Source organism: Mustela lutreola, chromosome 8 (genome assembly GCF_030435805.1).
Source record: "Mustela lutreola isolate mMusLut2 chromosome 8, mMusLut2.pri, whole genome shotgun sequence".
Lineage (NCBI taxonomy): Eukaryota > Metazoa > Chordata > Mammalia > Carnivora > Mustelidae > Mustela > Mustela lutreola.
In genome coordinates this window covers 137,228,118-137,242,471 of record NC_081297.1, presented here as the reverse complement: position 1 = coordinate 137,242,471, position 14,354 = coordinate 137,228,118, and the positions used below count along the sequence as shown (strand labels likewise).

Genomic DNA, 14,354 nt, shown 5'->3' with positions numbered 1-14,354 from the left:
GATTCGAGACTATATTCTAGAATGCATGGGAAGGCAAGGGAGAGTTTTAAGCAGGGAATTCTTTTTTTTTTCTTTTTTAATTTTTTTGACAGTGATCACAAGTAGGCAGAGAGGCAGGCGGTAGGGGGGTGGGGGTGGGGAACAGGCTCCCTGCTGAGCAGAGAACTCTATTAACCAACTCTATTCCCAAGCAGGGAATTCTTTATCAGGTTTCTTAGTGCTGAGCAATAGAGACTAACTCTGGCTGACTAAGAAGAATTGGAATATGTTAAAAAGGATACTGGGAAGGACTAAAGTGGCTCCAGGCTAATTCAAGGAATGAAACTCAGAACCACGCTGAAGAACTGGCCTGATGAGGACACTATCCGGCCTGACTGGGGTTGCTGCTGCCGCCCTACCCTGCCCTGGAGGAAACTGCTGTCACCCTGACAGGAGCCACTGCGGAATGGCTACCACCTTCAAAGGCTGCACTGCTTTGCAGTCTCCCCCATCAACAAGATGCCGAGCTTCCGAAAGAGCCTTTTTCTTCACCTTGCTCACTTCTAAATCAAAGGCTCATAGGAAGGCATCTGATTGAGGGAGACGGAAGTTCCATGCCTGAGTCCTAGCAGCAAAGGAGACTGAGATTGTGGGGTCTGAACTCCTTCCTTGGGAAGGCTAATGTCCCCAAATGTGGAAAGGTCATTCAAAAGATGATAGGAAGCCACGAGTCTGACAGGTGTACACCACAAGGGACATAGGTCAGATCTGAACTTTGAATCTATCACCTGTTGAGTGTAGTGGATATGTTAGATCAGGGTTCCTCAGCCTTGGCACTGTTGACAGGTGGTGCTTCTTGAGTCTTGGTTGTGGAGGACTATGCTAGGCCTTGCAGGATATTTGGCAACATCTAAATCTACCAAATGCTACGAGAAACCTCTCCCCCAGTTGTAAAAAGCAAGAATGTCCTCAAACTTTGCCACATACTCCCTAGAGGGTGAAATTGCCTTGAAAAGCACTGGATTAGGGACCAGCTTAGTTTGGCGGCTCTTTTTGGTAACTGAGAAGAAAGGAATTAGTAGAATGGCAGTAAGAGTGGAAATGATGGGTGGGCAGAGATGACATCACAGAAGTAGAAATAACAGAAGTTGGAAAATGGTTCTATTTGGAGGTCTTATTAGTTAGAATGTAGCTTCAGCTGCCTTAAGAAATATGAAATAATAGTGACCAAGACAAGATACATTTATTTCTCTATGAGATACCACTCTTGGTATATTAGTGCAAGGCTAATAATGATGGCCATCTTTAGAGACCACCTACCACAGTCTAACTCTCTGTACGACGTACACCTGGATAAGTGACTACCTATAAAAATGCAGAGTGGGGTGCCTGGGTGGCTCAGTGGGTTAAAGCCTCTGCCTTTGGCTTGGGTCATGATTCCAGGGTCCTGGGATCAAGCCCCACATTGGGCTCTCTGCTCAGAGGAGAGTCTGCTTCCCAAACCCCACTGCCTGCCTCTCTGCCTACTTGTGATATCTAAGAAATGAATCAAATCTTTTTAAAAAATACTTTTTAAAAAAATGAAAAGAGTAACAATGTATCAGACAGCTGTGTTGTAAAGATTAAGTGAGATAATACCTTTCTTGGTTTTTTGTTCTAAACCACTAAATTTGTGATAATTTGTTAAACCAATAGATTTCTAATAGATTAGAAAACCTATCTAACTGGGATTCTTGTCTCAATCCTTTGCCCCATTAGATATAACCATCGGCATGGAAGAAGTCATCCAAATACAGGGGTTTAGAAGGGTCCTGGAAGAGAACCAGAACATCCACAAGGCACCACCAAGATTTAAGGTACTCTGGAGGATAATCCTCCTAAACTTCAAAGATACATGAAAACGTTATATACCTCTTCTCTCAACTATTTCTCTCCTTGAAATTGTTTTTTTAATTTCTTGAAGGATGTCACTTTAATGTCTGCAAGTAACAGTTACTGCAACTCTCAAAGAATTCCGAAAGTTAAATTTATTTTTTTAATGGACCATTCTATAGAATATGAAAAGGGACGATATCACTCTTCTATGGGAATACATACCCTCCCTGTAGACTTTTTTTTAAAATATTTTATTTTAAAATGGTTTTAGATTTATGGAATAATTTAAAGAATATACCACACACCCAAGTAACCCTATCAAGTAACATCTTAGGTGAGTGTAGAACATTTATCGAAATGAATGAATTAATGTTGACATATTTGTATTAACCCAAGTCCATACTTTATTCAGATTCCCTCAGTTTTTTCTTTATGTCCTTTTTCTGTTCCAAGATCCCATCCAGGACACCACATTACATTTAGTCATCATGTCTCCCTAGGCTCTTCTGGGCTACGACAGTTTCTTAGACTTTCCCTTTTTTAATGACCTTGACAGTTTTAATGATTACTGGTCAAGGATTTTGTAGAACGTCCCTCAACTGGGATTTGTCTGATGCTTTCTCATGATTAGACCAAGGTAACATGCTCCTGGGAAGAAGATCACTGAAGTCAAGGTGCCATGCTCAGCCCATCAACAGTGTAAACTGTCAGTATGACTTCTCGCTGCTGTTGTTAATCCTAATCACTTGGTTTCTCCACAGTAAGAGTACTCCTTATTTCTCCTTTTCATGTTGTAGCCTTTGGAAGAAAGTCACTATGTGCAGCCCACACTTAGAGTTTTAGATTTTAAGGGTGGAGTATCTATATAAATTATTTGAATATCTTCTGTACAGGAGATTTGTCTATTCAATCCCTTATATCAGCATGGACTTATATTTATTTTATACTTCTGCTTATAATCCATTACTGCTTCATTTATTTTGTTGCTCACATTGTTCCAGCTTTGACCACTGGGAAATCTTTCCACTGGCTACTGTATCCATTTTACATTATTGTGGATTTTTGTTCATTCGTTCCGTTCTTTAGCACTTTCTTATTTTCTGGCACTGTAAGATGCTCTAGGATCATTTTGTATATATCCTGCCCCAACCCTAGAATCAACCATTTTTCCTAGGTACCCTAGTGCTTTTTACAGGAGAGTGGTATTAGAAACCACGACCTGGGTGCTAGAGGTGCTCATTGCTATTGAGGTGTTATTAATTCTAAGCATTCTAAGCTGACAGAGCAGGGAGATACATGTATGTACACACTATTTCCATACATAACCATCTGTTTCTGTATTAAGCTGAGCATGAGTTCATTCTGATGTTTCCAGCTCTAATCCATTACCACATCATCATTCTGTTCTCCTCCCTTGCTTATCTGTAACTTCCCAATCCAAATGTGACAAATCTAGCTCCCCCCATCCACCATCCATTTACTTAGTCATTCATTTCCAGCAGCTATGTGTCGTGGTTTCAAGATTCTTAACCCATACCCTTGTCAAAAACAATATTGTCAGCTGGAGTACAGTGCTTCAACAATAGCTCCTGCTGGCCTCCATAGCACAGTTTCCACTCGCTCGCAGAGCGACACAGGTCAGCACCTTGCTCTCCAATCCCCTTCACCAAGGTTGTTTCATACACTTGTAAAGCATTTAGATTCTTTTCTTACATTCTGCATTCTGTCTTGGATCCCCTCAATCTCCTATGTGATTTTTTTTTAAAACTACGTACGTTAAGATTTATTCTGACCTATAAAGTTCTATCAGTTTTGACAAACGCATAATGTCTCATTTCACTACCTAAAAAGTCCCCTGCCCTTCAACCTTCTCCACCACCACCTGCCCCGAGTCTCAGGCAATTACCAATCTCTTTACCATCTCTTTAGTTTTGCCTCTTCCAGAATGTCATATGTCTGGAATCATTGTGTAACATTTTCTGGCTTCGTGACTAACTTCTTAGCAATATGCAGTTGAGATTAATCCATGCCTTCTTGCGGCTCCTGGTTCATTTCTTTGTAATGCTGAGTAACATCCCATTGTATGCAAGTACTACAGTTTATCCATTTACCTATTAAAGGACATCTTGGATGCTTCCATTTAAGGGGCAATTATGAATAGAACTACTATAAACATTTGAGTTGGAGCAGGTTTTTACATGGACCTAATTTTTCAAATTAATTGGATAAGCACCCAGAAACACCATTGCTGGATTGTATGGCAAGAGCAGGATTAATTTTGTAGGAATCTGCCGAACTGTTTTCCAATATGGCTGTACCGTTTTGCATTCTCTTTAGCAATGTACGAGAGTTTCTGTTTCTCTACATCCTCACCACTGATAGATAGATAGATAGATAGATAGATATAGATATAGGTATATCAATCAGGTTGTTTTTGATTCTAGTCCTTCTAATAGATGTATCTCATTGCTTTAATTTGCAATTCTTAATAATGATGTTGAGCATCTTTCTGTATGTTTATTTGCCATCTATAGATCTTCTTCCGTGAGATGTCTTCAAATCTCTTGCCTGCTTTTTAACTTTTTTTCCTTATTGTTGAGTTTCCTATAGTTTTCTGAATATAAATCAGATTTCTGTGCATGATAAAAACCCTTACTAGTCCAGCTGGAAATCACTTTCTTCAATTTTCCCAATGACCCCTATAGACTATGCAGACTGCCCCTCCTCCAGAATGCCTCTCCCCCTGCTTTACATCCTCTCCCACCAAGTAAGTTTGTGTGCTCTTGTGCTTTTGCACATGCTGATCCTTCTGCCTGGAATACTTTCCTTTTCCTTCTTTCAAGGAAAGTATGTTGCTCCCTCCTTTTGTTCCAAGAGCACTTGGAACATGCTTTTCAATGGTATCCATCATATCATAGTACAATTATTTGCACATCAGGCTTTCTCCAGTCTTAGGTTATGAGTTTTTCAAGGGGAAAAGACAGGTCTTAATCCATCTTCACAACATTCAGTCCCGCCTCCTTGTTAGGACTAATTAAGCAAAATTTAAAGTGGTATAAAGATATCCATTGTTATCTCTAAGTTTTTCATATATCTGTTTGGAATTAAGATTTTCATTCTGTCTCTACCAAAGAAAGCCAGGTTGGCCTTCATTTGAGTATTTACTTAAATCCAATCCATTTTCCTGAATCTCGAGCTTTAATGTACACAGTTTTCTAATTTAGCAGGTCTTGAGAAGGGCTTGAGAATTTGCATTTCTAATGATTTCCAGGTAATGCCACTATGAAACCACACTTTGGGAACCACTGGTCTATACCATGTGGTCTTGCTGTGGTTGTTTTGGTTTTCTTAACACTTATAAAGTACTTTGAGGTATCTGCTATGATTGGTAAGAAATTGAAATGGACCTTAAAAAAGTGTTGTGAAAGGAAATTCAAGCCGTGCAAATTAGGAAAAGAATCTTCAGAAGTTGTTGAAATGATTAAAACCCTATCCAGGGTCCAAATGAAGATGTCTGAAATCTATTGAAAGAAAGAAAAATATTCATGGAAAGCAAACTAGAAGCAGGCATGCAGAAGACAGGGATAAGGGGTGGAAGGAGCATCAGGGATTTTCACGGCTCAATATGTAAACTTCAGTGTTGTTTGAATCTGTCACCAAGAGAGTGTATTCAAATATGTATTGATAAGTAAGAAAAATATTATTAGGATAGTAGAATCTGACCCTCCAGAGGCGCGCCAGCTTCTACAGCAAGGTAGATAGAATACTTGAATATATTTTATTTTCTTGCTTCTCAACCAAGGCCTGTCCAAGGACATTAGTCCTAGTCTGGAGACATTTTTGTCACAACGAGAGTAGGAGAAAGTGGTGCTGCTAACATCACAGTAGAGGCAAGAGGTGCTGCTAAGGGTCCTACAAGGCATAGGACAGCCCCCACATCAAAGAATTATGCTGCCCAAAGTGTCAGAGCGTCGAGGTAGAGAAATTCTTGTCTGAACTGGGCTCACCCTGGTGGTTCTCAGACATTTCAGAATTGTATCACATTATCTTGTTTGCTTGGTTCCACAGTATCTCTCATGTCTCATAAAAGACATATGTATGTTCATTTCAGATTTAACATGAATTTAAATTTGGTTTGAACTGCAAATAAGAAAATGTAACTCCCTTTTAGACAACTGATAATAAGTGAGGTAAGTAAGTGGGTTTGTTTATTTTTCAAAACCAGGAGGAAATCCATGCTGTAAACCGTTCGGGGTGTCCTTTTAACCAGTTTTCACCAACACAAAATATCGTTGTTCCCCCCCACCAACGTACAGATGATCCCTGTCCCCTCTTATTCTCCTGCAAAGAATAATATAATTTGTCTTCCAAGTGCAAAAAAAACTCTGGTATTCAGATAGCTTTTGTTCTATATGGGAAGAGCTCAGACATTCTAGAAACCAAGAAGGAGGGTGCTCAGTTCCTTAACACTGGATCTTGAAATTTTTCTTTAGTGAGCAATTATTCTACCTAGTTAATTATGATGTTTCTTTGGAGTTTTAATTAAAGGTGTCCCTTGATCTGTAGAGACTAACATGCTGTCAGACATTAGTAAGTAAAATAATTAATCTTGCCTTCTAAATTGCCACTGTGGGTAGGCTGGATAAGCAGGAATTCCCAGCACATTCTCTCAGTTAAATCTGAAAAACTAAAATAAATTGTGACCCTGGACATAGTGCTACTGGCTTGTGATGTGATGAAGGATTCTGCAAATTTGTCTTAAAGCCACTTGTTGAGCAAAAAGGATGCTGAGGAGCTGAAATCTCAGGCCCTTCCTAAATGAAATAAAAACAGACTAGCTGCCCTCTCCTCTTCCACCTTCGTCTCCTAAACTCAAAACTATTTGGGCCTTTTTTTCCCTAGAATTATTCCATGTCCCACCAGAGCTGCACCGTTATTTACTTTTCCCCATAAACCAGTCCACTTCTTAAATTGTATGTACATTGGTTTAGGGGCGCCTGGGTGGCTCAGTTGGTTGTGTCTGACTCTTGATTTCGGCTCAGGTCGTGGGAATGCTGAGATGAGATTGAGCCCCGCGTCAGGTTCCACGCTCAGCACAGAGGCTGCTTAAGATTCTCTCCCCCCCTCCCTCTGCCCCTCTCTCTCACTTCTCTCTCTCCCTCTCTAAAAAAATGATAATTTTTTAAAAGCTGTATGTACATTTGTTTGAGGGGGAAGCTATGTTAAGAGAAAACTTATTAATTTCCAAATAGAGGGTAAATGTAAAAAATAAATACCACGGAAACTCTGAATGTTTAAGATAAAAATAGAGAAACATAATGGTGCATCTTATTAATACTGTATGAAAAACTATGTGTTAGCTCATTCAGCTTCATTCTTTCAGTGACTCTGGATGGCAGAGACCCACAAACGGAGCAAACTGCCCAGCGTCCCAGGTGGGGCGGGCAGGACAGGTCCAGCACCGCAGGACAGAGTCGAGTTCACTTTCTCCAGGCCACCTTTCCTGAGAACTCCCCTCAAATCCCATACCAGACGCCCCAGGATAGACAACAGTGATTCAGGTTTCCACCAAGACTTTCCACCAAGACTTTCAGGTTTTCCAGGACAAAAGGGAAAATTAGTAACTGCTTCAGGAAAAATACTGCTGTTTTAACGTTCAGCTTCTCTGGGAGTCTAGCAGATCCTATGCATCTGGTTAATGGATGGGAGAGGCCAAGGGGGCTGAGAGGAGGGGGATCCTACTGACAGCGGTGGGGGAGGGTGGGCCAGCAGGGGAGGAAGTTAGGGCCAAGCCGCTGCTCTGGGCAGGAGAGATGGGGGGGCAGGGTGCGAAACTGGTACTGCCACCCAGGGAAGATTCTGAGGAAAGGACAGAAATATTTGGGGTACTTTGTCAATTTTGTCCACGTGATCTGTGATGTCATTCCTCTGCTTCCATGTCTCGTTGTGTATTCTTTTCCCTCGTACACTAAAAACACTAAAACAATGACAATCGAGTGTTTCTCCGTCAAGCACCTAAAATCATCGCGCAGCCCTCAGTAGCCCTTCCACCATGAGACACCGCCCCATGTGCACCTGCCAACTTCTGGGCTTTCTTTTCGCCGCCAGCATGGTGATTTATTTATTTTTCTTTTTAATAGAATCTTTTTATTGTGTTACGTTAGTCACCATACAGTACATCATTAATTTTTGATGCAGTGTTCCAAGATTCATTGTTTACGCACCACACCCAGTGCTCCATGCAATATGTACCGCCCTTAACACCCACCACCGGGCTCACCCACCCCCCACCCTCCTCCCCTCCAAATCCCCCAGTTTGTTTCCCAGATTCCCAGAATCCACAGTCTCTCATGGTTCACCTCCCACTCCGATTCCCTTCCCTTCGCTTCTCCTTTCCTTCTCCTAATGTCCTCTATGTTATTCCTTGTGCTCCTTAAGTCTTTACTTATTTACTTATATAAGTACTATACTTATATAAGTATACAGATACTGAATAAGTATATAAATACTAAATAAATATATAAATACTAAATAAGTATTTACTCATTCCTTAAGTAAGTGAAACCGTATGATAATTTACTTTCTCTGCTTGACTTATTTCCCTCAGCATAATCTCCTCCAGCCCCTGTCCACGGTGATACAAAAGTTGGGTGTTCATCCTTTCTGATGGCTGAGTAATATTCCATTGCATCTTTGGACCACATGATGATTTAGAAATTCACATTTCCAGCCAAGGTTTCCCCAGAACTCCAGCTCCCCACCAGACCCTGCTGTTCAGATGCCGAATGCCTGTATGTCTCTCCTTCATACAGTACGGGGGTCTGTACCCTTATTCCCTTCAGAGCTCGGGTCTCCGCTCCAGTATGCCGCCTCAGAGAAGCCTCCCTGGGCCATCCCACAAAGGGAGCATGCCTCCCCCAGTGACAGCACCCTGTCCATTACAAGACCACACACCAGCACTGCCCCTTGTTTCCTTCATAGCGTATGACGCGATCTCTACCTTTTTATTCATTTTGCTGTTTGCTTGTTTGTTTCCAGCCTCATCTAATCAACTCCACATGGACAGGGAATCTGTCTTTTTTTACTGAAGAGGTCCTTGCCCAATATTTGTGGACTGAATGAGGGGAATCTGTAATGACTGACACTAAATGATTCAATGAGGAAAGTGTCTTCAGGCTTGTGTCACCATTGATAAGGCCACATACCAATGAATAAAATTTTACAGCATTTTTCAGTTTTAAGAGCTATGGTCTGAATGTTTGCATCCCTCCAAAATTCACATGTTGAAATCCTAATCCCAAAAGTGATGGTATCTGCGGGCGGGCCTTTACGAGGTGCTCAAGTCACGAAGGTGGAATCCTCATGAATGGGACGGATGCCGAAGAAAAGAGGCTCCAGAGAGATCCCTGGCTCCTGCCACTGTGTGAGGACACAGCCAGAAGGCGCTGGCTGTGAACCAGGAAGATGTGATCATGCAGGCTCCTTAATCTTGGACTTGCAGTCTCCAGAACTGTGAGCAGTGTCTATTATTTGTACACAACAGCATCCCCAACCGGCTGACGGCCAACTTTTTTTCCACCAGATCCTATCAAGGTAGATACTATTTTATTTAAAGATTTTATTTATTTATTTGTCAGAGAGAGAAAGAGTACAACCAGGCAAAGTGGCAGGCAGAGGCAAAGAGAGAAGCAGACTCCCCACTGAGCAAGGAACCCGATGCGGGACTCGATCCCAGGACCCCGGGATCATGACCTGAGCCGAAGGCAGTGGCTTAACCGACTGAGCCACCCAGGCGTCCCAAGGTAGATACTATTTTTTATTCCCATTTTGCCCCTAAGGAAGCACAAGTTAAATAGGTAAATATAACGGGAGGCGCCCAGGGTCAGAGACTCAAAGAGCTCTCAGGAGTGCAGACAATACTGAATAGTGTGCCTGTTGTTCTTAGTGTTACCAGGCTCCTGTTCGCAGGACTGTTCTGGTTTAAGTACTGAAAATCCTGCTTCCTGAGAAAATCAGGACAGTGGGTCGCCCTATCTGACCCAGAAAACTGTAAATCAGACCTGACCTTAGCTACTTCATGCCGTCAGATCCCTGGCCATGTAAAATGCGAAGACTAAATCGTGGGGGGACGAGAGGGCAGGCAGGGTTTAGAACCTACCGGTGTGAAGTCGTGTCAGAGCTGAGGCGCCTACCCAACCGAACCTCAAAGAAATGCTGAGAGCAGAAGTCACTAACAGCCTGAAAAGGAACAGGCACTTAGAGATACCATCTGCGCGCTGCTCCTACCCTGAAAGATAAAGGTGGTAACTAGGTCAGCCCGGTTATCAAGCCTCATGCTTTCAGACTGAATCCGATCCACCAAAAGTCCCAAAAGGTATTCTGGGCAGTGGTGGGGCCATTTACTGCAGGCACCCTGACCAGGAGAAACTGGCCTATTATTCCAGAAAGGAAGAAAATTCTTCATCTTCCAACTCAGTCCAATTTGACACCATTTTAAGTACATTGGAAATCTTGAGTTAATCATTCTGGTAGCATCGTCATAATTGTGTGTGTGTGTGTGTGTGTGTGTGTGTGTGTGTGTGTTACAGGGAGTAATCACTGCATGGGTGGCACTGTCTGCTCATCTAGGTAGAGGCTGTAGTGTTCATTCATGCTATTGGGCAACTGAAGTGTAGCAATCATGTATCACATTTTGAAAGAGGCATTTAAAAAAAATCCACCACTAGATGATTCAGACTTAATTATCTTGTCTTTTCAGCAGCTGAGTTCAAGGCTCAAGTGGAGAACACATAGCTTCAGAGGCAGAAGGAGTCGAAGGTGCTCCCAGCTTTGAACACCTCCCCTACTTGAGGTAAGAATCATGAAACTTTTGGTCTCTGCCAGCGGAAAATCTCCCAGTTAGGGATTACCCTTCCACTGGTCACGCCCCGGTTCAGTGAGCTGTCGTGTAGCCTGCGTCTTTGTTGTCTGCCCAGGGTTTTCTGTTTTGTGTTTGTCTTTTGTGTCACTCATGCCCACCTAGAAGGTTCTGAGAAGGTCTGAGAAAGAGTAGATAGTTGGTATGGACGCGTGATTGACATTTGCTTCATTCGGCAACGTTAAGACAGTCCCTCAATCTTCTGGACTTATGTTTACCTTCATTTCAAGGGGGAAGAAAATTCTAGTGGCAGAAAATTCTAACTTGTCTCTAAGTCGAACCAGTGTGGATCAAGGAAGAAGGGGCTGCTCTGATCTCTGTGTTTGGGGCCAGGTCTTAAACCACATCAAGTGACCTACATCCTGCCAGAGCAAAGGGCCCTCCCACTCGCAGGAATTGTTTAACCTGTTTGTGTTAAGTATGGAGTTTGGGGAAGACTCGGTGTAAATTTTTTTAATGCCCTTGTCATTTGAGATCTTGGTAAAAATCAGGTGTGTGAGCTGAATCCCATGAAACTGCCCCAGTTCTACCCATATTCTATACCTGTTGATTTAGACTCCTTCTACACATTTTGTCTTCACAATTAGGTTGGAATATTCTGGCAGTCCAGGCTTCTTTAAACCAACTGGACTTAATTTTTCAACCTTTGCCCCTGTTTTAAAGGCTGCATTTCATTCACTGACCACCTGCGTTAACTGATTTTCCCAAAGTCTGTCTGGTATTCACCATTGCAAATACCAATGGCAAGTCGATCTGTCTCGAGAATTTCCCAAGTTGTACTAGAGTTTTCTTATTTCTGGTCATCAGAATGGTTCAGGCAAGGGCCACCTGATACATTCATATTTTTATATATTAAGTTTTTATTTTAATCCTAGCTAGTTAACCTACAGTGTAATATTAGTTTCTGGTGTACAATATAGTGATTCAGCGCTTTCCTCTAACACCCAGTGCTCCTCAGGACAGTGCCCTCCGTACTCCCCATCACCTGTTTCATGCACCACCACCACCACCCCCGCCGCCACGACCTCCTCTGGTGACCATCAGTTTGTTCTCCATGGTTAAGAGTCTGTTTCTGTTTCTTGGTTTGCCTCTCTCTCTTTTTCCCTAGCTCAGTTGTTTTGTTTCTTAAATTTCACATATGAATGAAATCATACGGTATTTGTCTTTCTCTGACTGATTTATTTCACTTAGCATAATACTATCCAGCTCCATCCATCTTGTTACAAATAGCAAGATTTCATGCTTTTTTGTGGCTGAATGAAATTCCATTGTGTGTGTGTGTGTGTGTGACACCTTCTCTATCCATTCATCTGTCAATGGATACTCTGTTTCTATGGTTTGGCTATTGTAAACAATGCTGCTAGAAACATAGGGCTGCATGTTTCTCTTCGAATTAGTGTTCTTGTATTTTGAGGCTAAACACCCAGTAGTGCAATTACTGAATCATATGGTAATTCTATTTTAAACTCTTTAAGGAACCTCCACTCCATTTCCACAGTGTCTGTACCGGTTTGCATTCCCAAAAGTGCATAAGGATTCCTTTGCCTCCACATCCCTTGCCAACACTTATTGTTTCTTGTATCATTGATTTTAGCCATTATGACAGGTGTGAGGTAATATCTCACTGTAATTTTGATTTGCATTTCCCTGATGATAAGTTATGTTGAACATCTTTTCATGTGTTTTGTGGGGTGTCTGGATGTCTCCTTGGGAGAAATGTCTGTTCATGTCTCCTGCCTATTTTTAAATTGGATTATTGTAAGGTTTGGGGGTGTTGAGTTGTATAAGGTCTTTATGTATTTAGGATGCTAACCGTTTACTGCATATATCATTGGCAAGTATCTTCTGCCATTCCATAGGCTGCCTTTTAGTTTTGTTGATTGTTTCCTTCATGGTGCAGAAGCTTTTTATTTTGATGAAGTCCCAATAATTTATTTTTGCTTTTGTTGCCCTTGCCTCAAAGACATAACTAGAAAAAAATGTTGTTATGGCAGCGCCATCTAATTTAGAAGGGTTATTCTGTCCATTTATTGGTATGGAAAGGTAATGACTTCTGAGGCTTTGAATCGTGAAAGAAACAATTCCTTAGGCACAACAAAATAGGTAACTTGTGGGCAGGGTTTTTAAGTCATCTTGGATCCCTCCTTTTCATAGGCAACTCATCCTGCCCTTATTTGTCAGCCAAATTACTTAACCTTTTAGGACTCATCTCCTTGCTTGACAAAGTTCCTTCCCTCCTCTGCCTATAAATTATCATCCTAACAAACAATTCAGCCGAAAGTTACATGCAATCCTTTTATAGCCCCGTAATTTCATTCACTCATAAAATTTCTAGAGGAAAAATATATTTTTCTATGTGCAATTTTGAGTTCCTGGATCTCCATCAGATACTCCCTTCACTGAAGAAGGGAAAATAGATTTTTGCTGCTGGAAGGACATTAAACTTCCATTTGTGCCCAAGAAAATACAAAAGGATTTGCACTTCGACACTTGAAAATCTCCAGATACTTCCTGATTTTTTTTTTCCACATAGAAGATGGCATCAAGCATCTCCTAATGTTCCCAGAAGAAAATGAAAAAATCTAGCACTTATCAAGCAATTAACTTCATAAACACTAGAATTGGGAACCAGAAGAGCAAGGTGTGGTTCCCAGGTGCCTGACTTACTGTGTGGTCTCGGACAGGTCATTCAGACTCTCCAAGTCTCTGTGTTCACATGCCTGAGAGGGAGGTAGAATTATAGTAACATCTGTCTCCAAGGATGATTGTGGGTTGTGTAAATGGTAAGAGTGTATGTGTGTGTGTGTGTGTGTGTATACAAATTCATTATTTTACTTGTTACTCCATTAACAAGTAATAGCTCTGTTCTGGTTTTTATGCTTTTTCACTGTAGAAATGGAGTTATTTTTATGATGGTTTGGTTTTCTCCCCCATTTGAACACTCTTCTAGAACCTTTCTTAGTTAACCAGAATCTTGTAACCCAGTCAGTTGGTCAGTTAGCAAATACTTACTGAGATCCTAGTTACATGCCGGCAGAGAGATCACGTCAACCTTAATTGTGATATACAGTCTAATGTGTACAAACTTTTTGGTCTAATTTTTTTCCTACCACATTTCACTGCTATGAAAATATTTTCCTCTTTAAAAAAAAGAAAATCTCTCTCATGCCTGCCTTGGCCTGACGCATCATTTACAATTCTTTGCCCACAGCAATGTCAGTGTGAATGCACATCCATATGGCTTCACCATTTGTTAAAATGTGGACATACTTTCATATCAGCTGGTGAATAGCCACTAATCTCAGCCCCAGGAGTGTTGCCCTGACTCCCATAGTCTCATCCATCTCTATCCCCTTCTCCAGGACTCCTTGACCACACACCCCCCAAACCCAGAATAACAAGAACCAAGGAGGGCCTAGCACAGATGGTGGCAACTGGCCCTAGCTTCGACATCCATTCCGAGTGTAAGATGTTAGTATCACCCTGCCCCTTGCTTGCTACCCACTCCTCACATTTCCTCCCTCAGATCACCTGCTGCCCAACCAGAGACGGGTCTCCTACCCCAGCCCCGCCCCCTTGGCTC

At 41.8% G+C, this 14,354-nt stretch overlaps 1 protein-coding gene across 8 annotated transcripts in view; it reads left to right on the top strand.

The window, feature by feature from the left end:
- The window catches only part of BPIFC (BPI fold containing family C), a 50,485-nt gene that overhangs the window by 1,341 nt on the left and 34,790 nt on the right, over positions 1–14,354 (top strand). For 2 of the 8 annotated variants that reach the window (XM_059186789.1, XM_059186787.1), the window contains 5 exons: positions 1,738–1,835; positions 5,966–6,044; positions 7,238–9,366; positions 9,492–9,656; positions 10,613–10,705. The gene's annotated coding sequence lies outside the window, so the exon portion shown is untranslated. Of the gene's footprint in view, positions 1–1,737; positions 1,836–5,965; positions 6,045–7,237; positions 9,448–9,491; positions 9,657–10,114; positions 10,229–10,612; positions 10,706–14,354 lie in introns of those variants that run through there. The other 6 variants (XM_059186785.1, XM_059186784.1, XM_059186788.1 and 3 more) reach the window with 6 other exon arrangements.